Genomic DNA, 9,975 nt, shown 5'->3' with positions numbered 1-9,975 from the left:
TAGTCCAGGGGTAGACTACTCACACATCACACCGGAGGCGACCATGGCGGCGTAGAGTCCTCCGGGAGATGATTCCCCTCTCCGGCAGGGTGCCGGAGGCGATCTCCGGATCCCCCGAGATGGGATCGGCGGCGACGGCGTCTCCGGAAGGTTTTCCGTATCGTGGTTCTCGGTACCGGGGGTTTCGTCACGGAGACTTTTTATAGGCGGAAGGGCAGGTCAAGAGGCGGCACGGGGGCCCCACACCATAGGGCCGCGCGGCCAAGGGGGCCGCGCCGCCCTAGGGTTTGGCTCCCCCGTGGCCCCTCTTCGTCTCTCCTTCGGACTTCCGGAAGCTTCGTGGAAAATAGGCCCCCGGGCTTTGATTTCGTCCAATTCCGAGAATATTTCCTTACTAGGATTTCTGAAACCAAAAACAGCAGAAAACAAAGAATCGGCACTTCGGCATCTTGTTAATAGGTTAGTTCCGTAAAATGCACGAATATGACATAAAGTGTGCATAAAACATGTAGATAACATCAATAATGTGGCATGGAACACAAGAAATTATCGATACGTCGGAGGCGTATCAGCATCCCCAAGCTTAGTTCTGCTCGTCCCGAGCAGGTAAAACGATAACTACGTATAATTTCCGGAGTGACATGCCATCATAATCTTGATCATACTATTTGTAAAGCATATGTAGTGGATGCAGCGATCAAAACAATATGTATGACATGAGTAAACAAGTGAATCATATAGCAAAGACTTTTCATGAATAGCACTTCAAGACAAGCATCAATAAGTCTTGCATAAGAGTTAACTCATAAAGCAATAATTCAAAGTAAAGGTATTGAAGCAACACAAAAGAAGATTAAGTTTCAGCGGTTGCTTTCAACTTGTAACATGTATATCTCATGGATATTGTCAACATAGAGTAATATAATAAGTGCAATAAGCAAGTATGTAGGAATCAATGCACAGCTCACACAAGTGTTTGCTTCTTGAGGTGGATAGAAATAGGTGAACCGACTCAACATTGAAAGTAAAAGAATGGTCCTCATAGAGGAAAAGCATCGATTGCTATATTTGTGCTAGAGCTTTGATTTTGAAAACATGAAACAATTTTGTCAACGGTAGTAATAAAGCATATGCATCATGTAAATTATATCTTATAAGTTGCAAGCCTCATGCATAGTGTACCAATAGTGCCCGCACCTTGTCCTAATTAGCTTGGGCTAACACTGATCATCATTGCATAACATATGTTTCAACCAAGTGTCACAAAGGGGTACCTCTATGCCGCCTCGTACAAGGGTCTAAGGAGAAAGTTCGCATTGGATTTCTCGCTTTTGATCATTCTTCAACTTAGACACCCATACCGGGACAACATAGACAACAGATAATGGACTCCTCTTTTAATGCTTAAGCATTCAACAACAGCTTAATATTCTCATAAGAGATTGAGGTTTTATGTCCAAACTCGAAACTTCCACCATGATTCATGGCTTTAGTTAGCGGCCCAATGTTCTTCTCTAACAATATGCATACTCAAACCATTTGATGTGAAAACCGCCCTTACTTCGTACAAGACAAACATGCATAGCAACTCACATGATATTCAACAATGAGTTGATGGCGTTCCTCAAGAAACATGGTTATCGCACAACAAGCAACTTAATAAGAGATAAAGTGCATAATTACATATTCAATACCACAATAGTTTTTAAGCTATTTGTCCCATGAGCTATATATTGCAAAGGTGAATGATGGAATTTTAAAGGTAGCACTCAAGCAATTTACTTTGGAATGGCGGGAAAATACCATGTAGTATAGGTAGGTATGGTGGACACAAATGGCATAGTGGTTGGCTCAAGTATTTTGGATGCATGAGAAGTATTCCCTCTCGATACAAGGTTTAGGCTAGCAAGGCTTATTTGAAACAAACACAAGGATGAACCGGTGCAGCAAAACTCACATAAAAGACATATTGAAAACATTATAAGACTCTACACCGTCTTCCTTGTTGTTCAAACTCAATACTAGAAATTATCTAGACCTTAGAAAAACCAAATATGCAAACCAAATTTTAGCATGCTCTATGTATTTCTTCATTAATGGGTGCAAAGCATATGATGCAAGAGCTTAAACATGAGCACAACAATTGCCAAGTATCACATTACCCAAGACTTTTATAGCAATTACTACATGTATCATTTTCCAATTCCAACCATATAACAATTTAACGAAGAAGAAACTTCGCCATGAATACTATGAGTAGAAACCAAGGACATATTTGTCCATATGCTACAGCTGGAGCGTGTATCTCTCCCATAAAGTGAATGCTATGATCCATTTTATTCAAACAAAACAAAAAAACAAAAACAAACCGACGCTCCAAGAAAAAGCACATAAGATGTGGCCGAATAAAAATATAGTTTCAGTGGGAGGAACCCGATAATTTGTTGATGAAGAAGGGGATGCCTTGGGCATCCCCAAGCTTAGACGCTTGAGTCTTCTTGATATATGCAGGGGTGAACCACCGGGTGCATCCCCAAGCTTAGAGCTTTCACTCTCCTTAATCATGTTGCATCATACTCCTCTCTTGATCCTTGAAAACTTCCTCCACACCAAACTCGAAACAACTCATTAGAGGGTTAGTGCACAATATAAATTGACATATTCAGAGGTGACACAATCATTCTTAACACTTCTGGACATTGCATAATGCTACTGGACATTAGTGGATCAAAGAAATTCATCCAACATAGCGAAAGAGGCAATGCGAAATAAAAGGCAGAATCTGTCAAAACAGAACAGTTCGTATTGACGAATTTTAAAATGGCACCAGACTTGCTCAAACGAAAATGCTCAAATTGAATGAAAGTTGCGTACATATCTGAGGATCATGCTCGTAAATTGGCGTAATTTTCTGAGCTACCTACAGGGAGATAGACCCAGATTCGTGACAGCAAAGAAATCTGGAACCGTGCAAGTAATCCAAATCTAGTACTTACTTTTCTATCAACGGCTTAACTTGGCACAACAAAACTCAAAACTAAGATAAGGAGAGGTTGCTACAGTAGTAAACAACTTCCAAGACACAAAATAAAAACAAAGTACTGTAGGTAAAAACATGGGTTGTCTCCCATAAGCGCTTTTTAACGCCTTTCAGCCTAGGCGCGTAAAGTGTGTATCAAGTATTATCAAGAGATGAAGCATCAACATCATAATTTGTTCTAATAATAGAATCATAAGGTACCTTTATTCTCTTTCTAGGGAAGTGTTCCATACCTTTCTTGAGAGGAAATTGATATTTTATATTACCTTCCCTCATATCAATAATAGCACCAACAAGTTCGAAGAAAAGGTCTTCCCAATATAATGGGACAAGATGCATTGCATTCAATATCCAAGACAACAAAATCAACGGGAACAAGATTATTGTTAACGGTAATGCGAACATTATCAACTTTACCCAAAGGTTTCTTTGTAGAATGATCAGCAAGATTAACATCCAAATAACAATTTTTCAATGGTGGCAAGTCAAGCATATTATAAATTTTCTTAGGCATAACAGTAAATACTTGCACCAAGATCACATAAAGCATTACAATCAAAATCTTTAACCTTCATCTTAATGATGGGCTCCCAACCATCTTCTAGCTTTTTAGGAATAGAGGCTTCGCGCTCTAGTTTCTCTTCTCTAGCTTTTATGAGAGCATTTGTAATATGATGCGTGAAAGCCAAATTTATAGCACTAGCATTAGGACTTTTAGCAAGTTTTTGCAAGAACTTTATAACTTCAGAGATGTGGCAATCATCAAAATTCAAACCATTATAATCTAAAGCAATGGGATCATCATCCCCAATGTTGGAAAAAATTTCAGCAGCCTTTATCACAAGTAGCTTCAGCTAGCTTTAGCAGCTTTAGTAGCTTTTTCGCGCTTTGCATTAGAAGTGGAAACATTGCTAACACCAATTCTTTTATTAGTATGAGTAGGAGGTGCAGCAACATGTGTAGCATTAGCATTACTAGTGGTGGTAATAGTCCAAACTTTAGCTATATTCTTCTCTTTAGCTAGTTTTTCATTTTCTTCTCTATCCCACCTAGCACGCAGTCTCAGCCATTAATCTTATATTCTCATTAATTCTAACTTGAATGGCATTTGCTGTAGTAGTAATTTTATCATGATAATTCTCATTAGGCAAAACTTTTAATTTCAAAAGATCAACATCAGAAGCAAGACTATCAACTCTAGAAACAAGAATATCAATTTTATTGAGTTTTTCCTCAACAGATTTATTAAAGGCGCTTTGTGTACTAATAAATTCTTTAAGCATGGCTTCAAGTCCAGGGGGTGAATTCCTATTATTGTTGTAAGAATTTCCATAAGAATTACCATAGCCGTTGCCATTATTATAAGGACATGGCCTATAGTTTTTACTAGAATTGTTCCGGTAAGCATTGTTGTTCAAATTATTATTTTTAATGAAGCTTACATCAACATGTTCTTCTTGTGCAACCAATGAAGCTAATGGAACATTACTAGGATCAATATTAGTCCTATCATTCACAAGCATAGACATAATAGCATCAATCTTATCATTCAAGGAAGAGGATTCCTCAACAGAATTTACCTTCTTACCTTGTGGAGCTCTTTCCGTGTGCCATTCAGAGTAGTTGATCATCATATTATCAAGAAGCCTTGTTGCTTCACCAAGAGTGATGGACATAAAGGTACCTCCAAGCAGCTGAATCCAATAAATTCCGCGAAGAAAAATTTAGTCCTCGCATAGAAGGTTTGGATGATCATCCAAGTAGTCACTCCATGGGTTGGGCAATTTTTAACCGTAGATTTCATTCTTTCCCAAGCTTGAGAAACATGTTCAGTATCTAATTGTTTAAAATTCATTATGCTACTCCTCAAAGATATAATTTTAGCAGGGGGATAATATCTACCAATAAAAGCATCCTTGCATTTAGTCCATGAATCAATACTATTCTTAGGCAGAGATAGCAACCAATCTTTAGCTCTTCCTCTTAATGAGAAAAGGAACAATTTTAGTTTAATAATATCACCATCTACATCTTTATATTTTTACATTTCACATAGTTCAACAAAATTATTAAGATGGGCAGCAGCATCATCAGGACTAACACCAGAAAATTGCTCTCGCATAACAAGATTCAGTAAAGCAGTTTTAATTTCAAAGAATTCTCGTCAGTAGCAGGTGGAGCAATAGGTGTGCATAAGAAATCATTATTATTTGTGGTTGTGAAGTCACACAACTTAGTATTTTCAGCGTTGGCCATTTTAGCAATAGTAAATAAAGCAAACTAGATAAAGTAAATGCAAGTAAACTAATTTTTTTTGTGTTTTCGATATAGCAAACAAGATAACAAGTAAAGTAAAACTAGCAACTAATTTTTTTGTATTTTGATTCAGTGCAGCAAACAAAGTAGTAAATAAAATAAAGCAAGACAAAAACAAAGTAAAGAGATTGAGAAGTGGAGACTCCCCTTGCAGCCGTGTCTTGATCTCCACCGGCAACGGCGCCTTAAAAGAGCTTGATGGCGTGTATTTCACACGTTCGTTGGGCAACCCCAAGAGGAAGGTATGATGCGCACAGCAGCAAGTTTTCCCTCGTAAAAGAAACCAAGGTTTATCGAACCAGGAGGAGCCAAGAAGCACGTTGAAGGTTGATGGCGGCGAGATGTAGTGCGGCGCAACACCAGGGATTCCGCGCCAACGTGGAACCTCGCACAACACAACCAAAGTACTTTGCCCCAACGAAACAGTTGAGGTTGTCAATCTCACCGGCTTGCTGTAACAAAGGATTAACCGTATTGTGTGGAAGATGATTGTTTGCGTAGAAAACAAGAGAACAAGTATTGCAAGAGATTGTATTTCGAGAAAGAGAATTGGACCGGGGTCCACAATTCACTAGAGGTGTCTCTCCCATAAGACAAGCAAGCATGTTGGGTGAACAAATTACAGTTGGGCAATTGACAAATAAAGAGAGCATGACAATGCACATACATATTATGATGAGTATAGTGAGATTTAATTGGGCATTACGACAAAGTACATAGACCGCCATCCAACCGCATCTATGCCTAAAAAGTCCACCTTCAGGTTATCATCCGAACCCCTCCAAGCATTAAGTTGCTAACAACATGTACAATTGCATTAAGTATTGCGCGTAATGTAACTAGTGACTACATCCTTGAACATAGCACTAATGTTTTATCCCTAGTGGCAACAAGCACATCCATAACCTTAGTGGTTCTTGTCACTCCTCCGCATTCACGGAGGCATGAACCCACTATCGAGCATAAATACTCCCTCTTGGAGTTACTAGCATCAACTTGGCCAAAGCATCTACTAATAACGGAAAGCATGCAAGATCATAAACAACACATAGACATAGTCTTGATAATCAACATAACAAGTATTCTCTATTCATCGGATCCCAACAAACGCAACATATAGAATTACAGATAGATGATCTTGATCATGTTAGGCAGCTCACAAGATCCGACAATGATAGCACAATGGGGAGAAGACAACCATCTAGCTACCGCTATGGACCCATAGTCCAGGGGTAGACTACTCACACATCACACCGGGAGGCGACCATGGCGGCGTAGAGTCCTCCGGGAGATGATTCCCCTCTCCGGCAGGGTGCCGGAGGCGATCTCCAGGATCCCCCGAGATGGGATCGGCGGCGACGGCGTCCTCCGGAAGGTTTTCCGTATCGTGGTTCTCGGCATCGGGGGTTTCGTCACCGAGACTTTTATAGGCGGAAGGGCAGGTCAAGAGGCGGCACGGGGGCCCCACACCATAGGGCCGCGCGGCCAGGGGGGGCCGCGCCGCCCTAGGGTTTGGCTCCCCGTGGCCCCTCTTCGTCTCTCCTTCTGGACTTCCGGAAGCTTCGTGGAAAAATAGGCCCTCGGGCTTTGATTTCGTCCAATTCCGAGAATATTTCCTTACTAGGATTTCTGAAACCAAAAACAGTAAAACAACAGAATCGGCACTTCGGCATCTTGTTAATAGGTTAGTTCCAGAAAATGCACGAATATGACATAAAGTGTGCATAAAACATGTAGATAACATCAATAATGTGGCATGGAACACAAGAAATTATCGATACGTCGGAGGCGTATCACCCATACACGCTTAACCATATCCGCAAAGCCATCACGGTGTAACCAGCCCAGTTCAAACTTGAATTGGCGTTTACTTTGTGATCCAGGCTTTCCGGCTGTTAACAGTATGGGAGCATGATCCGACAAACCTACAATACGAGGAAGAGCACGCACGCTGACCATAGGGTATTTTAATTCCCACTCATGATCCATGAGTACGCGATCGAGTTTCTCATATGTAGGATATTGAAACTAGTACTAGGTACTTACATGGAGCCTTTCATAACGCAGCTCCGGTGCCCATTCACCGGTCACCTCTCGTGATGAACGCTTTCCAACAGCCGTGATAATGATTTTATCAAGAAATGGACGACAAAGGCCGATATAGTGCGATAATGATTGAAATTACATGTTGAGCATGTAAATCATCATCGTTGTACTCCTCGAGTTCTTTATCTAATGGGTCCATGATATATACTTTTGCATAATCAACTCTAATGACAACGAGAAGGTAGTGTCAACTATGCATGCATGCATAACTCATCAATTACACTTATAACTTGTAAGCAAAATAGAATATGTGCATAAGATAGAAGCGCTCACTTGAAGTTGTAAGAAAAATAATATGTACCCAAGGGTATTTGGCTTCATTAAAAACTTTAGGAAGTTGGCCTATGTGTCCTTGGGATATTGGGATATTGTAGCAAAATTAACAACATATGCGTCAATGAATCCAACATCATAGACTCCCTTTCTTCTACATTGGAGAATATTCCATCATCATAATGGCGTACAAAAGAATATAGTGATGATAAATGCAAATGAACGAGGTGGACCTTGAAACTTAATTACAGAATAAATCACTTACAAACAATAGGAACTGACGACTGATTTGTCGAGGGCGTCTAGTTGAAGAACTGAAACAATTTTTCAAGCTCAATAGCTATGGATTCTTCACGGAAGTAATGCTTCTGTTGTACTGCCATCATTAGATAATTGTGATATGTTCTCTTCGTTAATTTCAGATACCACACATGCAATTTTGCCATATGTTCTAGTAGGAGTGGGATCATCCGAGGTGTATTGAAAACTCGCTAATCTGGGCGAAAGATTAGAAACCACTCGTGCCCACATCCCGGACCCACACGGCTCCACACGCTACGGCCCACACGCTACGGCCCCCGCCCCGCTCGTATGACCACACACGGTCTCGCCGGTCCCACGCGTCCCTTTCCACCAACCCCACGCGACGCGGCCCACATGTCAAGCACGGAACGGTCAACTAAATGGGAATCCTCCCATCCGAGCTCCTTCTACGGGTTTCAGAAAGGGCTTGGGGAAACTCGAGGAAAACTAAGGAGCTGGGAAAAACCGAGTACAACTAAGGACCCGAGGGCATGAAAATAGAAATCTCTATATATATTGCTATCACCTTGTTGCTAATCTTGCTTAACATAGGTTGTTGGTGCACATAGGAAAATCTTAGTTTGTAGGCTTTGTGCCTAACAAGTAAAACTTAGTTTTATTCCGCTAGCTTGTTCAAGCCCTCTAGGTAAAAATTAAACTTCTCATTCACCCCTCTAGGCGGCATCCTTGATATTTCACTAGTATAATTTGAAAATAATTAAGGTTCTCCTTAACCAGCCTACTGCCTTTGATTGGGCTTACCTGGTTCCATCACTTGGATACAATCCCTCTCCTCCCCCTCCCCCGGTGGTGGCGTCGTGCCACCCGGGAGCCCTTCTCACCGGCCCGAGCGGGCTCCCTCCAGCCCCTCCTCCCTCGCCGCCGCCGGAGGTGTCGCCGGCAAAGCCCGCGCGGCATGGCGGTGGCCGGGCCTCAGATGGGCGCGACATGGGGAATGGGGGCGGTGTCCCCGATCCCTTATGGTGGTGGTGGTGCGCGGCGCCGCGGCCGAAGGCGAGGCGGCGGCGCGGTGGCGTGGCGGAGCGGCTGCTCGCCGAGCCTTCTCCTCCGCACGACGGGAGCTCCATCCACATCACATGGAAGCACGGGCGGCGGCCCCGGCATGGTGGCGGTGTTCTCCTCCACGGAGGTGGACGGCCCTCGTTGGGATCTAGGGGCGGGGATGTTGGGATCCCACACGTATCTCCGGCGGTGAAGATCCAGGTCGACGACGAGTTTAGGTGACGGGGCGGGCCGGTAAAAACCGTGCTTCGCTCTCGTGCTTGGCGGATGATGGCGGCGCCGCTGGCGTCGTTACCTTGTTGAAGGCATCGTTTTTTCTTGTCTCATCACTCCACTCGACGAGTTGGAGATGTGTGGCTGCCGGTGAAAATCGTGCTACGACCCTGGTCGTGGCGGGCGATGGCGACGTTATGCGTCGTTACCTTCTTGAAGGCATCGCTGTCGCAACCGGCATCTACCCACTCGTGCTGCTCCGGGGAAACCCTAGATCTGGGCCTCCTGCATCGGACGACAGTGGAGCTACCTCGCGTCGTTTTACCTCTTGGGGTATCGCTTTTGGAGCAGCTGTTGGATGTTGGCGGATTTTGGTGGAGTGGTATTCATCTACCACTTTGTTGGCGCCCGAGTCTCGGTGGGCATGGTGCCGGCGAGAATGTCGACGAGGGATGCGGGATGATATATGCGCGAGTTGGTGGAGCCAGTGCTGGCGCCATGGTGGAATCGACAGCAGGTCTTGCAAGGCGTTAATGCGATGATCTCTCTCTAAGATGGAGTTGAGGAAGACGGTGGTAGCAACTTCGTGGGTGTGTGCGTTGGCGTGCGCCGAGAGTCTCGTTGACCGGATGTGGCTTCGACACTGCTATCGGGCGGTTTGGGAAGATATTTGATTTTTGGATGACGTGAGTTGGTGTATT

This window comes from Lolium rigidum, chromosome 6, assembly GCF_022539505.1.
Source record: "Lolium rigidum isolate FL_2022 chromosome 6, APGP_CSIRO_Lrig_0.1, whole genome shotgun sequence".
Taxonomy (NCBI): domain Eukaryota; kingdom Viridiplantae; phylum Streptophyta; class Magnoliopsida; order Poales; family Poaceae; genus Lolium; species Lolium rigidum.
Note: the sequence above shows the minus strand (reverse complement) of the source record.